Source organism: Pleurodeles waltl, chromosome 4_1 (genome assembly GCF_031143425.1).
Source record: "Pleurodeles waltl isolate 20211129_DDA chromosome 4_1, aPleWal1.hap1.20221129, whole genome shotgun sequence".
Taxonomy (NCBI): domain Eukaryota; kingdom Metazoa; phylum Chordata; class Amphibia; order Caudata; family Salamandridae; genus Pleurodeles; species Pleurodeles waltl.
This window is the reverse complement of record NC_090442.1, coordinates 10,901,572-10,919,851: the sequence shown is the minus strand read 5'-3', so window position 1 is coordinate 10,919,851 and position 18,280 is coordinate 10,901,572. Positions and strand designations below refer to the sequence as shown.

General features: G+C 49.5%; 1 long non-coding RNA gene across 1 annotated transcript in view; it reads left to right on the top strand.

The window, feature by feature from the left end:
• LOC138287241 (uncharacterized) overlaps nucleotides 1-9,027 on the top strand; it is a 38,716-nt gene extending 29,689 nt beyond the window's left edge. The window contains exons 2-4 of the long non-coding RNA XR_011202177.1: nucleotides 6,054-6,114; nucleotides 7,817-7,869; nucleotides 8,386-9,027. This is a non-coding gene — a long non-coding RNA (uncharacterized lncRNA). The remainder of the gene's footprint in view (nucleotides 1-6,053; nucleotides 6,115-7,816; nucleotides 7,870-8,385) is intronic.
• Nucleotides 9,028-18,280: the final 9,253 nt, after the last annotated feature.

Here is an 18,280-nt window from a genome sequence, read left to right as displayed (position 1 = left end):
TTCCAGTAAGCCAATGTAAATTGGTAAAATTGGTCACTAGCCTGTTAGTGACAATTTGAAAGTAATGAGAGAGCATAACCACTGAGGTTCTGGTTAGCAGAGCCTCAGTGAGACAGTTAGGCACCACACAGGGAACATACACATGCACACCTATGAGCACTGGGGCCCTGTGTGACAGGGTCCCAGTGACACATACATATAGGCCACAAACCTATGAGCACTGGGGTCCTGACCAGCAGGATCCCAGTGACACATAACAACCATACTGAAAACATAGTGTTTTCACTATGAGCACTGAGGCCTGGCTATCAGGATCCCAGTGAGACAGTGAAAACAGTGACAAACACCCTGACATACACTCACAAACAGGCCAAAAGTGGGGGTAACAAGGCTAGAAAGAGGCTACCTTCTCACATTTAGGGTCTCTGCTTTGGGGAATTCCTTAGATAACGAATGCAAGAGCTCATCAGAGTTCCTCTGCATCTCTCTCTTCACCTTCTGACAAGGAATCGACTGCTGACCGCGCTTCAAGCCTGCAAAACTGCAACAAAGTAGCAAAGACGACTACTGCAACTCTGTAACGCTGATCCTGCCGCCTTCTCGACTGTTTTCCTGGTGGTGCATGCTGTGGGGGTAGTCTGACTACTCTCTGCACTAGAAGCTCCGAAGAAATCTCCCGTGGGTCGACGGAATCGTCCCCCTGCAACCGCAGGCACCAAAGAACTGCATCACCGGTCCCCTGGGTCTCCTCTCAGCACGACGAGCGAGGTCCCTTGAATCCAGCAACTCTGTCCAAGTGACTCCCACAGTCTAGTGACTCTTCAGTCCAAGTTTGGTGGAGGTAAGTCCTTGCCTCCCCACGCCAGACTGCATTGCTGGGAACCGCGTCTTTTGCAGCTACTCCGGCCTCTGTGCACTTCCGGCGGAAATCCTTTGTGCACAACCAAGCCTGGGTCCACGGCACTCTAACCTGCATTGCACGACCTCCTGAGTTGTCCTCCGGCGGCGTGGGACTCTCTTGTGCAACTTCGGGTGAGCACTGTTTCACTCCACTTCATAGTGCCTGTTCTGGCACTTCCTTGGGTGCTGCTTGCTTCTGAGAGGGCTCCTTGTCTTGCTGGACGCCCCCTCTGTCCCCTCACGCAATTGGCGACATCCTGGTCCCTCCTGGGCCACAGCAGCATCCAAAAACCCTTACCGCACGATTTGCAGCTAGCAAGGCTTGTTTGCAGTCTTTCTTCAGGAAAACACTTCTGCACGACTCTTCACGACGTGGGACATCCATCCTCCAAAGGGGAAGTTTCTAGCCCTTGTCGTTCCTGCAGAATCCTCAGCTTCTACTGCCTAGTAGCAGCTTCTTTGCACCCACAGCTGGCATTTCCTGGGCATCTGCCCACTCCCGACTTGATTGTGACTTTTGGACTTGGTCCCCTTGTTCCACAGGTACTCTCGTATGGAAATCCACAGTTGTTGCATTGCTGGTGTTGGTCTTTCCTGCAGAATTCCCCTATCACGACTTCTGTGCTCTTTGGGGAACTTTAGTGCACTTTGCACTTACTTTTCAGGGTCTTGGGGTGGGCTATTTTTCTAACTCTCACTGTTTTCTTACAGTCCCAGCGACCCTCTACAAGGTCACATAGGTTTGGGGTCCATTCGTGGTTCGCATTCCACTTTTGGAGTATATGGTTTCTGTTGCCCCTATCCCTATGTGTCCCCATTGCATCCTATTGTAACTATACATTGTTTGCACTGTTTTCTAAGACTATACTGCATATTTTTGGTATTGTGTACATATATCTTGTGTATATTTGCTATCCTCATACTGAGGGTACTCACTGAGATACTTTGGCATATTGTCATAAAAATAAAGTACCTTTAGTTTTAGTATATCTGTGTATTGTGTTTTCTTATGATATTGTGCAAGTGACACTAGTGGTACTGTAGGAGCTTCACTCGTCTCCTAGTTCAGCCTAAGCTGCTCTGCTAAGCTACCATTATCTATCAGCCTAAGCTGCTAGACACCCTATACACTAATAAGGGATACCTGGGCCTGGTGCAAGGTGTAAGTACCCCTTGGTACTCACTACAAGCCAGTCCAGCCTCCTACAGGGCATTCTTGATGAGATGTGTGGAGGCATTCTGGATGCGTTGTAGTCTTTTCTGGGTCTTGGCGATGGTTCCGGCGTAGAGTGCATTGGTGTAGTCGAGGAGGCTGCTGACGAGGACCTGGGTGACTGTCTTTCTGGCTTCAGTAGGGATCCACTTGTAGATTTTTCTAAGCATGCGCAGGGTGTGGAAGCAGCCAGATAAGACGGCACTCACCTCTCGGTCCATTGAGAGCGATGACTCTAAGATGACGCTGAGGTTGCGGCCGTGGTCGGTGGGGGCATTTCCGAGGGAGGTGGGCTACCAGGAATCATTCCAGGTGGACGGTGTTGAGTTGAGGATGAGGACTTCTGTTTTGTCCAAGTTCAGTTTGAGGCAACTCTCTTTCATCCAGGCGGCGACTGTTTCCATTCCTTTGTGGAAATTGTTCTTGGCGGTGGTCGAGTTGTTGGTGAGGGAGACTATCAGTTGGGTGTTGTCCGCATAGGAGATGATGTTGAGTGCGTGGCTTCTGACAATGACAGCCAGTTGGGTCATGTAGAAGCTGAGAGGGTGGGACTCTGTGAGGATACTTGGGGTATGCCGCAGCTGATTTTGATGGCTTCCGAGAGAAAGGGGGGGAGTCGGTCCTTCAGTGTTCTGCCAGTGAGGAACGAGGAGAACCATTGCAGTGCTGAGTCTTGGATGCCGGCGTCGTGGAGACAGATGCGTAGTGTGTCGTGTGAGACTGTATCGCAGCCAGAAGGGTCCAGGAGGATGAGGACAACGGTCTCGCCTTGGTCCAGGATGGTGTAGATGTTGTCTGTGGCGGCGAGGAGGGTGGTCTCGGTGCTATGGTTGCCTCTGAATCCTGACTGAGAGGGGTCCAGGATAATGTTGGCTTCCAGGAAGGTGGTGAGTTGTTTGTTGACTGCCTTCTTGATGAATTTGGCCGGAAAGGGGAGCAGGGAGATGGGCCGGTAGTTCTTGAGGTCTGTCGGGTCAGCGCTGGGTTTCTTCAGTAGAGGGTTGATCTCTGCGTGTTTCAGACTCTGTGGTGGTTTAGAAGGAGTGGTTGACGGTATGCCGGAGTTTGGGTGCGATGATGTCACTGGCTTTGTTGAAAATGTGGTGAGGGCTGGGGTCGGTGGGTGCTCCTGAGTGGATGGTTGCTATTATGTTGCTGGACTCATTGTCGGTGTAGGGGGTTGGGGGGTGTGTGATGACGCTTCGGTAATTTCTGCGGGGAAGTTGGGTAGCGTGGTGGCGACCAATGGGTTTGTTGAAGGTGAAGTGAATGCAGCAGTGGTCGGTCCATTGGAGTTCGGTGGTGTGACTGACGTAGATGTGGTTGCTGGGGGAGAAGATGGGGTCGAGTGTGTGACCGGCCGAGTGAGTGGCTGCGGTGACAAGTTGCTTGAGTCCGGGGTTGGTAAAAGTTGAGGTCCCCCAGTAGGATCTAGTCCTCAGATGTGAGAGCGTGGGTGGTGGCTAGGTCAGCGATGGGGTCGCAGAATGGTGGGCGGGGGGCCGGCGTCCTGTAGATGAGGGTGCCCTGCAGAGTGGTGTTAGGGTTGGTTTTAATCTGGAAGAGGAGGCGCTCCATGTTGGTTGTGGAGTCTTTGGTGCTGGTGGAGAGGCGTAGGGACTCTTTGTGGAAGATGGCGATGCCTCCCCCGGGCGATTTGTGCGGTCTTTGCGGATGATCTTCTAGCTGTCTGGGATGGCGATGTCTGGAGCCGAGGAGGGGTTGAGCCATGTTTCTGTGAGGAAGGCGACGTCCGGGGATGTGGTGTCGATGAGGTTCCAGAGTTCGATGGCGTGCCTGTGGATGGAGCGAGTGTTGATCAGGATACATCTGAGGCTGTGATCTGCTTTGTGGGTCCTCAGGGGTGGTCCTGAGTGACGGAGGCTGGTGAATTTGCGGTGGGGACAGGTGAAGGGTCCCTTGGTGTTACTTGGAGATGCCTGCTTACAGTTGTTGCCGTGTCCTGGGTGGAGTGCGATTAGTGCTGCTGGCGTGTAGCAGGGGTGGGTGAGAGGTCCAGGGGTCCTGGCGCTGGTCGTGGTTGGGACACGGACGGAGACAGGTTTCCCTTACGCGTGCCAGTGGGGCGCCTGCTGGGCGTGACTGCCATTAAGTAGGGAGGGGGGAGGAGAGGACAGCTGGGAGGCAGGAGCGGGGAACGGCATGAAAAAAAGGGGGCGGGCCGCGGGGGCAGCAGTGGCGGGGGGAGTGAGCGAGAGAAGAAAGAGAGAGATGTGAGAATGAGGAGGAAAGCGCAGAAAATGAAAGGCACAGAAACAGCACACTAAAAGAAAAAGGAGGAGAAAAGGGAAAGAGGCAAAGAAAGAGGAAAGTGCTGGCACACTTAGAGAAAAAGGAGGAGAAAAGAGGAAAGAGGGCAGCCCAGCAGAATAGCAGAACTCTCCCACTAGGCACCAGGGATGAGGCGCAGGCAGAAGCCTGCAGGTGGAGGAGGGCCTTGAGCTTCTGACCGAGGTCAGAGTTCAAGACAGGACAGGGTTCCACTTACGGAGGCATAGCAGTTCACTGACCGCTAAGTGACGTCCACTACCTTTAACGCTGTTTGCTATCTCAGAACAGCGCTTGCACAGGGTGAATTGTTGTCCTTTGAGGTTCTCCTGGCCAGTATCTAGGCGCCTCTCTGAGCCCCTCTTAGCTTTCAGAGGTGGGGGAGCCCCGAAAACTCAGGCCTGAAGCCTGGCTCTGGCTCAGCTCGAGGCGCTGTGGAAACCTCAAGCCCGCAAGAGGCTTCTGCCTGACACCCTCCCTCTCCACATGCTGTGGCCAGGCTCGAGTCTCGGCGCTAGCTGACTATCCCGTGATTCTGGGTAACTCACTTCATTTCCCGGTGACTGTAAAAATGAACCTGACCTTGTGTAAACTGGTGCTTATGTGAAGCGCTTCAAAACCTTCTGTGTGAGCTGGCGCTACACAAAACTGGCAAAAGATGTACAACTAAGTAAAACAAAGCCTTAACTTAAAAAAGGGACCACAAATAGATATCCATTCACTTTTACACCACCTTCACTCTAAAAATTGAGCTTTTGTTGAGTTCCAGAAAATCTGGCATTTGCGTATATAAAGTACTTTTGAATATGTGAGTTCACAATATCAATTGTATTAAAATCTGTTTTGCTTAATTTAACGACTGTAATGTTGCTTTATAATATTCTGGGCCACGTACATGGTTCACATGATAACTGTCTTGCCTTTTAGTTCACTAAAGAGACTATTTTGTGTTCATATTCTGCTTGTTTGTGGTGCTTTCCATGGCAAGTATTGTCAGGGCTCGGCTCGTACACGGGCTCTAAGAGCCGAGCCAGTCCGCAGCCTGAACTCTGTGATACTTACGAGCAACGAAGCCGCAGCACACGAGGATACACAGCATGAAGAAACTGTAGGCAAGCGCTGCCAGTAAAAAAGAAATGCTCGTAGGGAAGCAAATGAAGTCCGATGTGAGAAATGTGAGCAGGAGCTTTCTCACGAGGTGGACGCCTCATTATTAATATTATTCTTCACCTTTGGCCCTAGATCCCCTCTCTGTATGGAACAGCACTAGGCGCTATAGCCTGCCGACCCCCTAAAGAATGTGTTGAGGACTCCGGGGCGTTCGGAATCAGTATCCGGGCATTACTTGGGGGTGAAGTCACGATGGGGTCTCTCAACCATGAACAAGGGGGATAACCCGACAGACAGGAAGTTTGGATTTGAAGAAAGATGTGTGTTGTTGGTTTGGTCACAGATACCGGGAGGATAAAATAGTATTCCGAAAAAAGCCCTAATTGTTCATAAACCAAAAGTGCTTTACAATTGTTCCTGAGAATAAGAGTTTGTTTTGTTTTGTAAGTACAGGATGGTTGTTTGGGAGATGTGCTGTTGTGTGATTCATGTTTGCAGCAAATAATCTATAGGTTGCAGCTTCTCTTTCCTTGTTTTCAAGGTGTTCTGGGATGGACCAAGCACTGGGACTGCTACCTTAGGAGGAACATAAAAAATGTCAGGTAAAGATTTCCTAAAACCTCAGTCTCCATAACCCCTACTTCTTCTCTAGACTTCCTCTCTCTTTTTTATATCTCTTCAGCTTTAGGAATTTGACTCCCCCTCCAGACTATTCTATAGCTATAGAGCATGTGAGAATAAAAAATGGAAATAAAATAAAACAAATATGTGACTTATATGTAGTCCTCTTCCTTATTTATTGTTATGGTACCTGCTTTGAGAATGTTCCCCTCCACAAGTTAGTATACTCCAGGGTCAGGGTAACTATCTCCAGTTTCACAATCTCTGTGATGTTTTCTCCTTTCTGCCTCTCACTTTAAGGCAGTTACGAATACTAAGGTTTCTCTGGCAAAGCGCGTTGCCATGTAGGGTTTGTAGCAGTGTCCTGCCTCCCCGAGTCCCACTGATGTGGCTGACAGCCTGCTTACCCTGGCACCAGCAGATGCAGCCACACTCCTCACGGAATGTGAATTTGGTGGGCTCCTGGTGCAGGTCTGGTCCCCTCCTGGGTATGTCCCTGTGTCACCCAGCAGTTCCTTGAGTCTGGACGTGCTGGGCCTTCAGCACTTGTCCCTGTGTCGCCCAGCAGTTCCTTGGGTCTGGACGCGCTGGGCCTTCAGCACTTGTCCCTGTGTCGCCCAGCAGTTCCTTGGGTCTGGACGCGCTGGGCCTCCAGCACTTGTCCCTGTGTCGCCCAGCAGTTCCTTGGGTCTGGACACGCTGGGCCTTCAGCACTGTCCCTGTGTCGCCCAGCAGTTCCTTGGGTCTGGACGCCCAGCAGTTCCTTGGGTCTGGACGCGCTGGGCCTCCAGCACTTGTCCCTGTGTCGCCCAGCAGTTCCTTGGGTCTGGACGCGCTAGGCCTCCAGCACTTGTCCCTGTGTCGCCCAGCAGTTCCTTGGGTCTGGACGCGCTGGGCCTTCAGCACTTGTCCCTGTGTCGCCCAGCAGTTCCTTGGGTCTGGACGCGCTGGGCCTTCAGCACTTGTCCCTGTGTCGCCCAGCAGTTCCTTGGGTCTGGACGCGCTGGGCCTTCAGCACTTGTCCCTGTGTCGCCCAGCAGTTCCTTGGGTCTGGACGCGCTGGGCCTTCAGCACTTGTCCCTGTGTCGCCCAGCAGTTTCTTGGGTCTGGACGCGCTGGGCCTCCAGCACTTGTCCCTGTGTCGCCCAGCAGTTCCTTGGGTCTGGACGCCCAGCAGTTCCTTGGGTCTGGACGCGCTGGGCCTCCAGCACTTGTCCCTGTGTCGCCCAGCAGTTCCTTGGGTCTGGACGCGCTGGGCCTCCAGCACTTGTCCCTGTGTCGCCCAGCAGTTCCTTGGGTCTGGACGCGCTGGGCCTCCAGCACTTGTCCCTGTGTCGCCCAGCAGTTCCTTGGGTCTGGACGCGCTGGGCCTTCAGCACTGTCCCTGTGTCGCCCAGCAGTTCCTTGAGTAGCCCCGCATTTGTCTCCTCTTCCACAGCACGTGACACTCTCCTCCCTCGGACTGTTAGTCATTCTTCCTCATGGAACTGACTTCCGCCTAGTCGTGTCCTCCCATCCCGCCCTTCTCTGTCTTGTCTGCCACTTCAGGGGTTGTGCTGGGTCTCTCTGGTGGGAGTGGGAGCTTGTCTTTTTTTTCTCTTTCCTCTGTTTCTTTGGTATGTGCTTTTCTTTTCTTGTCCATTTTTTACTTCTTTTTGTGTTGTGATTTTTCTCCTTTTTCAGGTGTTGCAGTAATCGGGTGCTGTTGGAGGAGCGGGAAGAGTTCCGGCCGCCAAGTAAGTCCTTATCTTCCCTCAGTTTGAAATGGTGAATTCCACTGAGCGAACTGGACACAGCCTCAGTCTACGGCGGCATTTAAAGCACTGAGTACAAGGCCGATAAAATGTCTCTTCAGGAATCACTGAAATAAGAAATCGATGAATCCTCTAAGTGGGCAGGAGAGTAAACAATAGCTGATAACTCAGTAAAGGTGTTCAAATGTCTTACTGTGATACCAGCCATTGTCACGGAGAGTAAATTGTTGATGTTGGATGGTTCTGAGAATCCGTGTTGCAATGTATGTGTAACTTGCATTTCGTTCTTCAGTATTCACTCATTTTTGTGCACACAACCTCGGGTTTCACTGGTTCCAAGCTCCCTGTATGCACAGTGTCCGAGAGCTGTGTCACCCCTGTCAGAAATGCAACTCAAGCTGGTTTCCTTCCTCATTTCTGTAAATGCTTTGTTTCTGCAAACTGTCATAAACATTATTTCTTGGTGTCACTTTACTATCTCTAACTCTATTTCTACAGGTCACTGAAACACTAACCGAAAAAGAAACTTTGTTTGGTGAAACACGATGAAAAGGATTATTTTGAAGAAAGTAAAATATTCTACATTCTAGAGCTGTAAAAAGAAATCCTTCGCACCAGGAATGGTGAGGAACGTGGAGCAGAAGAAACTGCAGAATGTCGAAGTGATTCCTCACATTTCTTCTGTTCATTATACGTTGTCGAGCACCTAAAGTAAAACGATCAGAAGCAATTACTGAATTTACCGTTTCAAGGTTTGTAAGAACGAAGAACATTGGCGACAAGCCGTGCACTTGAGAGAAAACTAATCAGTGCTGTAGATTCTGCTTGGTCGTTTATGAGCAGTGCCTTGAAGACCTGAGCACCTTCTCAAGAAAACAGCATCTGCCCACATAATGTGACAGAACTGTCAAGACGACCAATCGTCCCAGTTTAAAAGAACAATCTTTCATCTGCATCTCCTGTAATTCAGGAGGAAATAAAACATTGTTTAAAAGAAAGCAATTATGAAAACTCTTTTCTTGTTCTCACTGCAATAAAAATCGCTGGATTATCGTTTTTAATCTAGAAAGATTTTCTCCACCAGCTCTCTTTTTTGTGTTGATCGAGTTATTTCAAAGACCGCCAAAGTCGATCACGTACCTGGCTTTAGCCACAGAACAAGAAAAGCTTGTACTGGGATAGGAAGCTTTAAAAGGACCCAGTGTTGCGCTATTGATAATTCATAAAATCAATGTGGCATTGTGAGAAAGTAGCCTCTTTCTAGCCTTGTTACCCCCACTTTTGGCCTGTTTGTGAGTGTATGTCAGGGTGTTTTCACTGTCTCACTGGGATCCTGCTAGCCAGGGCCCAGTGCTCATAGTGAAAACCCTATGTTTTCAGTATGTTTGTTATGTGTCACTGGGACCCTGCTAGTCAGGACCCCAGTGCTCATAAGTTTGTGGCCTATATGTATGTGTTCCCTGTGTGGTGCCTAACTGTCTCACTGAGGCTCTGCTAACCAGAACCTCAGTGGTTATGCTCTCTCATTTCTTTTCAAATTGTCACTAACAGGCTAGTGACCAATTTTACCAATTTACATTGGCTTACTGGAACACCCTTATAATTCCCTAGTATATGGTACTGAGGTACCCAGGGTATTGGGGTTCCAGGAGATCCCTATGGGCTGCAGCATTTCTTTTGCCACCCATAGGGAGCTCTGACAATTCTTACACAGGCCTGCCACTGCAGCCTGAGTGAAATAACGTCCACGTTATTTCACAGCCATTTTACACTGCACTTAAGTAACTTATAAGTCACCTATATGTCTAACCTTTACCTGGTAAAGGTTAGGTGCAAAGTTACTTAGTGTGAGGGCACCCTGGAACTAGCCAAGGTGCCCCCACATTGTTCAGAGCCAATTCCCTGAACTTTGTGAGTGTGGGGACACCATTACACGCGTGCACTACGTATAGGTCACTACCTATATGTAGCTTCACAATGGTAACTCCGAATATGGCCATGTAACATGTCTATGATCATGGAATTGCCCCCTCTATGCCATCCTGGCATAGTTGGCACAATCCCATGATCCCAGTGATCTGTAGCACAGACCCTGGTACTGCCAAACTGCCTTTTCAGGGGTTTCACTGCAGCTGCTGCTGCTGCCAACCCCTCAGACAGGTTTCTGCCCCCCTGGGGTCAAGCCAGGCTTGTCCCAGGATGGCAGAACAAAGGACTTCCTCTGAGAGAGGGTGTTACACCCTATCCCTTTGGAAAATGGTGTGAAGGCAGGGGAGGAGTAGCCTCCCCCAGCCTCTGGAAATGCTTTCATGGGCACAGATGTGCTCATTTCTGCATAAGCCAGTCTACACCGGTTCAGGGACCCCTTAGCCCCTGCTCTGGCGCGAAACTGGACCAAGGAAAGGGGAGTGACCACTCCCCTGACCTGCACCTCCCCTGGGAGGTGTCCAGAGCTCCTCCAGTGTGCTCTAGACCTCTGCCATCTTGGAAACAGAGGTGCTGCTGGCACACTGGACTGCTCTGAGTGGCCAGTGCCACCAGGTGACGTCAGAGTCTCCTTCTGATAGGCTCCTCCAGGTGTTGCTAGCCTATCCTCTCTCCTGGGTAGCCAAACCCTCTTTTCTGGCTATTTAGGGTCTCTGTCTCTGGGGAAACTTTAGATAACGAATGCAAGAGCTCATCAGAGTTCCTCTGCATCTCTCTCTTCACCTTCTGCCAAGGAATCGACTGCTGACCGCGCTGGAAGCCTGCAAAACTGCAACATAGTAGCAAAGACGACTACTGCAACTCTGTAACGCTGATCCTGCCGCCTTCTCGACTGTTTTCCTGGTGGTGCATGCTGTGGGGGTAGTCTGCCTCCTCTCTGCACTAGAAGCTCCGAAGAAATCTCCCGTGGGTCGACAGAATCTTCCCCCTGCAACCGCAGGCACCAAAAAGCTGCATTACCGGTCCCTTGGGTCTCCTCTCAGCACGACGAGCGAGGTCCCTTGAATCCAGCAACTCTGTCCAAGTGACTCCCACAGTCCAGTGACTCTTCAGTCCAAGTTTGGTGGAGGTAAGTCCTTGCCTCCCCACGCCAGACTGCATTGTTGGTAACCGCGACTTTTGCAGCTACTCCGGCCCCTGTGCACTTCCGGCGGAAATCCTTTGTGCTCAGCCAAGCCTGGGTCCACGGCACTCTAACCTGCATTGCACAACTTTCTAAGTTGGTCTCCGGCGATGTGGGACTCCTTTGTGTAACTTCGGGTGAGCACCATTTCACGCATCCTCGTAGTGCCTGTTTCTGGCACTTCTCTGGGTGCTACCTGCTGCTAAGAGGGCTCCTTGTCTTGCTCGATGTCCCCTCTACCTTCTGTTCCGATTTGCGACATCCTGGTCCCTCCTGGGCCACAGCAGCATCCAAAAATGCTAACCGCACGATTTGCAGCTAGCAAGGCTTGTTGGTGTTCTTTTGGCGGGAAAACACTTCTGCACAACTCTCCATGGCGAGAGGGATCCGTCCTCCAAAGGGGAAGTCTCTAGCCCTTTTCGTTCCTGCAGAATCCTCAGCTTCTTTTGTCCAGTAGAAGCTTCTTTGCACCCACAGCTGGCATTTCCTGGGCATCTGCCCATCTCCGACTTGCTTGTGACTTTTGGACTTGGTCCCCTTGTTCCACAGGTACCCTCGACTGGAAATCCATTGTTGTTGCATTGCTGGTTTGTGTCTTTCCTGCATTATTCCTCTATCACAACTTCTTTGTCCTTTGGGGAACTTCAGTGCACTTTGCACTCACTTTTCAGGGTCTTGGGGAGGGCTATTTTGCTAACTCTCACTATTTTCTAATAGTCCCAGCGACCCTCTACAAGGTCACATAGGTTTGGGGTCCATTCGTGGTTCGCATTCCACTTTTGGAGTATATGGTTTGTGTTGCCCGTATCCCTATGTGTCCCCATTGCATCCTATTGTAACTATACATTGTTTGCACTGTTTTCTAAGACTATACTGCATATTTTTGGTATTGTGTACATATATCTTGTGTATATTTCCTATCCTCTCACTGAGGGTACACTCTGAGATACTTTGGCATATTGTCATAAAAATAAAGTACCTTTATTTTTAGTATAACTGTGTATTGTGTTTTCTTATGATATTGTGCAAGTGACACTTGTGGTACTGTAGGAGCTTCACTCGTCTCCTATTTCAGCCTAAGCTGCTCTGCTAAGCTACCATTATCTATCAGCCTATGCTGCTAGACACCCTATACACTAATAAGGGATAACTGGGCCTGGTGCAGGGTGCAAGTACCCCTTGGTACTCACTACAAGCCAGTCCAGCCTCCTACATTGGTTGTGCAGTGGTGGGATAAGTGCTTTGAGACTACTTACCACTCTTGTCGTTGTACTTTTCATAAGAGAAAAATATACAAAACAAGTTCAGTGTGTGTACACATAGCTAAAACGTTTTGCATTTCCTCTTTTCACTCTTTTCTAAAGTGCTGAAAAGTACTTCTAAACTTTCTAAAAGTTCTAAAAAGTTTAAAAAGTTTTTTTTTCTGTCTTTCTAAAAAGTTCTGAAAACTTTTTTCTCTTTTTCTATCACTTTAACTCTCTCTAAAAATGTCTGGCACAGGCCAAAATGTTGATCTGTCCAAGATTGCATATGATCACCTTAGCTGGAAAGGAGCAAGGAGTCTCTGCATAGAGAGAGGTTTGAGTGTAGGGAAGAATCCTTCCTTGGAATTGTTACTTAACATGCTTAGAGAACAAGATAAGGCTAAAAGTGCCCCATCTGTTGAAAAAGTAGCTAATGGTTCCCAATCTGATCCAGGGACACCCCCAGGAAAAGGTTCAGGAAAGAAACTTCTTAGCCTGCCCATTACTAGACAGTCTAGCATAGTTGGTACTGATGTAGAGTCACACCATACACATAGTGTTGTCTCACATCATAGCAAGAGCATTCATTCTCACCACAGTAGAAGTGATGTTTCTGTTAGCCAAGCTGCTAGGGTGCACTCTGTAAGGGACAGGTCTCCTTCTGTTCATTCTCATCATACTTCTGTGTCTAGGAATGTCCCTCCCACCAACCCAGATGACAGATTGTTAGAAAGGGAACTCAATAAGTTGAGGGTGGAACAAACCAGACTGAAGCTTAAAAAGCAACAGCTGGATTTGGATAGACAGTCTTTAGAACTAGAGAAGAAAAGACAGAAGTTGGGTTTAGAAATCCATGGTGGCAGCAGCAGTATTTCCCATAGTCATCCTGCAAAAGAGCATGATTCCAGGAATCTGCATAAGATAGTTCCCCCTTATAAGGAGGGGGATGACATTAACAAGTGGTTTGCTGCACTTGAGAGGGCCTGTGTTGTACAGGATGTCCCTCAAAGGCAGTGGGCTGCTATCCTATGGCTATCATTTAGTGGAAAAGGTAGGGATAGGCTCCTTACTGTGAAAGAAAGTGATGCCAATAATTTCACAGTTCTTAAGAATGCACTCCTGGATGGTTATGGCTTAACCACTGAACAATACAGGATAAAGTTCAGAGAGACCAAAAAGGAGTCTTCACAAGACTGGGTTGATTTCATTGACCATTCAGTGAAGGCCTTGGAGGGGTGGTTACATGGCAGTAAAGTTACTGATTTTGAAAGCCTGTATAACTTGATCCCGAGAGAGCATATTCTTAATAATTGTGTGTCTGATTTGTTGCACCAGTACTTGGTGGACTCTGATCTGACCTCTCCCCAAGAATTGGGAAAGAAGGCAGACAAATGGGTCAGAACAAGTGTGAACAGAAAAGTTCATACAGGGGGTGACAAAGTGAACACTAAGAAGAAGGATGGTGAAAAATCTCAAGATAAGCATGGGGATAAGGGTAAAACCAAAGATCCCACTTCAAATCTTAAACACTCTTCAGGGGGTGGGGATAAAACAAATTCTTCCTCTTCTTCTCAACCTACACAATTTAAAAAGCCTTGGTGCTTTGTGTGTAAAAATAGAGGCCATAGGCCAGGGGATAAGTCCTGTCCAGGTAAACCCCCTGAGCCTACCACCACTAATACATCAAGCTCTAGTGCCCCTAGCAGTTGTGGTACTAGTGGTGGGACTGCTGGCAACAGTCAAGATAAGGGTGTAGTTGGGTTCACTTATGGGTCCATAGTAGAAACTGGGGTAGTCAGTCCCAAGACAGTTTCTGTCACACCTAGTGGCATTGGCCTTGCCACACTGGCTGCTTGTCCCCTTACAATGGATAAGTACAGGCAGACATTTCAATAAATGGTGTTGAGGCCTTGGCCTACAGGGACACAGGTGCCAGTATCACTTTGGTGACTGAAAACCTAGTGGCTCCTGAACAACACATCATTGGACAACAGTATAAAATTATTGATGTCCATAACTCCACTAAGTTTCTTCCCTTAGCTATAATTCAGTTTAGTTGGGGTGGAGTTACTGGCCCTAAGCAGGTGGTGGTATCACCTAGCTTACCTTTAGACTGTCTCTTAGGTAATGACCTAGAGGGCTCAGGTTGGGCTGATGTAGAGTTTTATGCCCATGCAGCCATGCTGGGCATCCCTGAGGAATTGTTCCCTCTCATTTCTACTGAAATGAAAAAGCAAAGGAGAGAAGGCCTGAAAACTCAGGATCCCTCTCCATCAACAGGTAAAAAGGGTATCACAGTATCCCCTAACCACCCTACCATTCAGGATACCATTCCTGTGGTGGGAGAAACCTCTCCTGGGGTGGCACCTGTTCCAAGGGAATCATCAGTTGGCAAAACTGTACTGCCTGAGGTAAAAGTACCTCTCTGTGGGATAACTAACATTGGTGAGAAAAAGAGCACCATTTTAGTTAACATGGAGCATCCCTCCAACCCTCCCATAGAGACTTTAGTGCAGAAACCCTGCACTGCTTCACAACACTTAGGGCCGTATTTATACTCCGTTTGCGCCGAATTTGCGTCGTTTTTTTCGAAGCAAATTCGACGCTAAACTAACGCCAACTAACGCCATATTTATACTATGGCGTTAGAGGCGTATAGCGCCAAAGTTCCCGGAATGTGCGTCATTTTTTAGCGTGAACCCCTTCCTTGCGTTAATGATATGCAAGGGAGGCGTTCCCGTCTAAAAAATGACTCCCAGGCCTTTACGTGGTATTTATACTCCCGGGCAAAAGAGACGCCCGGGAGTGGGCGTGGCTAAAAACGGCGCATTTGCGCCGCTTTTTAACGCCTGGGTCAGGCATGGCGTTAAGGGACAAGTGGGCTCAAAATGAGCCCAGAGTGCCCTCCCCTGCCCCCAGGGACCCCCCCTGCCACCCTTGCCCACCCCAGGAGGACACCCAAGGACGGAGGGACCCATCCCATGGACATTAAGGTAAGTTCAGGTAAGTTTTTTTTGTTTTTTTTTTGTGGCATAGGGGGGCCTGATTTGTGCCCCCCTACATGCCACTATGCCCAATGACCATGCCCAGGGGACAGAAGTCCCCTGGGCATGGCCATTGGGCAAGGGGGCATGACTCCTATCTTTACAATGATAGGAGTCATGTTGATGGGGGATGGGCGTCGAAAATAAATGGCGCAAGTCGGGTTACGATGATTTTTTCGACGTAACCTGACTTGCCCCATTTTAAGACGCCCATGCGCCATTTTCCCCCTACGCCGGCGCTGCCTGGTGTACGTGGTTTTTCTCGCGCACACCAGGCAGCGCCGGTCTGCTTGCGCCGGCTAACGCCATTCAATAAATACGGCGCCCGCATGGCGCTTCAGAATGGCGTTAGCCGGCGCAAAACTTTTTGACGCTAAACTGCGTTAGCGCAGTTTAGCGTCAAAAAGTATAAATATGGGCCTTAGGGCCGTATTTATACTCCGTTTGCGCCGAATTTGCGTCGTTTTTTTCGACGCAAATTCGACGCTAAACTAACGCCAACTAACGCCATATTTATACTATGGCGTTAGAGGCGTATAGCGCCAAAGTTCCCGGAATGTGCGTCATTTTTTAGCGTGAACCCCTTCCTTGCGTTAATGATATGCAAGGGAGGCGTTCCCGTCTAAAAAATGACTCCCAGGCCTTTACGTGGTATTTATACTCCCGGGCAAAAGAGACGCCCGGGAGTGGGCGTGGCTAAAAACGGCGCATTTGCGCCGCTTTTTAACGCCTGGGTCAGGCATGGCGTTAAGGGACAAGTGGGCTCAAAATGAGCCCAGAGTGCCCTCCCCTGCCCCCAGGGACCCCCCCTGCCACCCTTGCCCACCCCAGGAGGACACCCAAGGCTGGAGGGACCCACCCCAGGGACATTCAGGTAAGTTCAGGTAAGTATTTTTTTATTTTTTTTTAATAATTTTTTTTGGCATAGGGGGGCCTGATTTGTGCCCCCCTACATGCCACTATGCCCAATGACCATGCCCAGGGGACAGAAGTCCCCTGGGCATGGCCATTGGGCAAGGGGGCATGACTCCTATCTTTACAATGATAGGAGTCATGTTGATGGGGGATGGGCGTCGAAAAAAAATGGCGCAAGTCGGGTTACGACGATTTTTTCGACGTAACCTGACTTGCCCCATTTTAAGACGCCCATGCGCCATTTTCCCCCTACGCCGGCGCTGCCTGGTGTACGTGGTTTTTCTCGCGCACACCAGGCAGCGCCGGTCTGCTTGCGCCGGCTAACGCCATTCAATAAATACGGCGCCCGCATGGCGCTTCAGAATGGCGTTAGCCGGCGCAAAACTTTTTGACGCTAAACTGCGTTAGCGCAGTTTAGCGTCAAAAAGTATAAATATGGGCCTTAGGACAGCATCCCTGCCCTAGTGTGGAGCTCACAGGACAGCATCCCTGCCCTGCTCCAACTCAAGAGAAACAGCATCCCTGTTCTCTCTTCCAGCCATATGGACAAAGTTTTTGCCCAGCTATGGCTTTTCTGAGACAGCATCCCTGTCTGGCATTTCCATCATTACAAATAGGTTCAGTGGACAATTCCCACTGCTCTAAGCTAAAACTTACTGATAGAAACTCTGAAAATACATCTTCACATTGTTGCTTAGCTAAAAAACTTCAAACAGGGTGGTTTACATCCCCACAGGGAGGTAACCATATAGTGGATGATAAAGGGAGTAACCAGTCTATTGCAGAGCTACTCTCTACTTATCACCACTTAGACAATAAAGTCTCAACTGGCCAAGGTTAGCCTTATTGTCCTTCGTTTGGGGGGGGGTTGTGTGAGAAAGTAGCCTCTTTCTAGCCTTGTTACCTCCACTTTTGGCCTGTTGTGAGTGCATGTGAGGGTGTTTTCACTGTCTCACTGGGATCCTGCTAGCCAGGGCCCAGTGCTCATAGTGAAAACCCTATGTTTTCAGTATGTTTGTTATGTGTCACTGGGACCCTGCTAGTCAGGACCCCAGTGCTCATAAGGTTGTGGCCTATATGTATGTGTTCCCTGTGTGGTGCCTAACTGTCTCACTGAGGCTCTGCTAATCAGAACCTCAGTGGTTATGCTCTCTCATTTCTTTTAAATTGTCACTAACAGGCTAGTGACCAATTTTACCAATTTACATTGGCTACTGGAACACCCTTATAATTCCCTAGTATATGGTACTGAGGTACCTAGGGTATTGGGGTTCCAGGAGATCCCTATGGGCTGCAGCATTTCTTTTGCCCCCCATAGGGAGCTCTGACAATTCTTACACAGGCCTGCCACTGCAGCCTGAGTGAAATAACGTCCACGTTCTTTCACAGCCATTTTACACTGCACTTAAGTAACTTATAAGTCACCTATATGTCTAACCTTTACCTGGTAAAGGTTAGGTGCAAAGTTACTTAGTGTGAGGGCACCCTGGCACTAGCCAAGGTGCCCCCACATTGTTCAGTGCAAATTCCCCGGACTTTGTGAGTGTGGGGACACCATTACACACGTGCACCACACATAGGTCACTACCTATGTGTGGTGTCACAATGGTAACTCCGAACATGGCCATGTAACATGTTTAGGATCATGGAATTGTCACCCCAATACCATTCTAGTATTGGAGGGACAATTCCATGCATCCCCGGGTCACTAGCACAGAACCCGGTTACTGCGAAACTGCCTTTCCGGGGTTTCCACTGCAGCTGCTGCTGCTGCCAACCCCTCAGACAGTTTTCTGCCCCCCTGGCAGAACAAAGGATTTCCTCTGAGAGAGGGTGTTACACCCTCTCCCTTTGGAAATAGGTGTGAAGGGCTGGGGAGGAGTAGCCTCCCCCAGCCTCTAGAAATGCTTTGATGGGCACAGATGGTGCCCATCTCTGCATAAGCCAGTCTACACCGGTTCTTGTATCCCCCAGCCCTGCTCTGGCGCGAAACTGGATAAAGGAAAAGGGAGTGACCACTCCCCAGCCAGTACCTCCCAGTGGAGGCGCCCAGAGCTACTCCAGTGTGTCCCAGAACACTG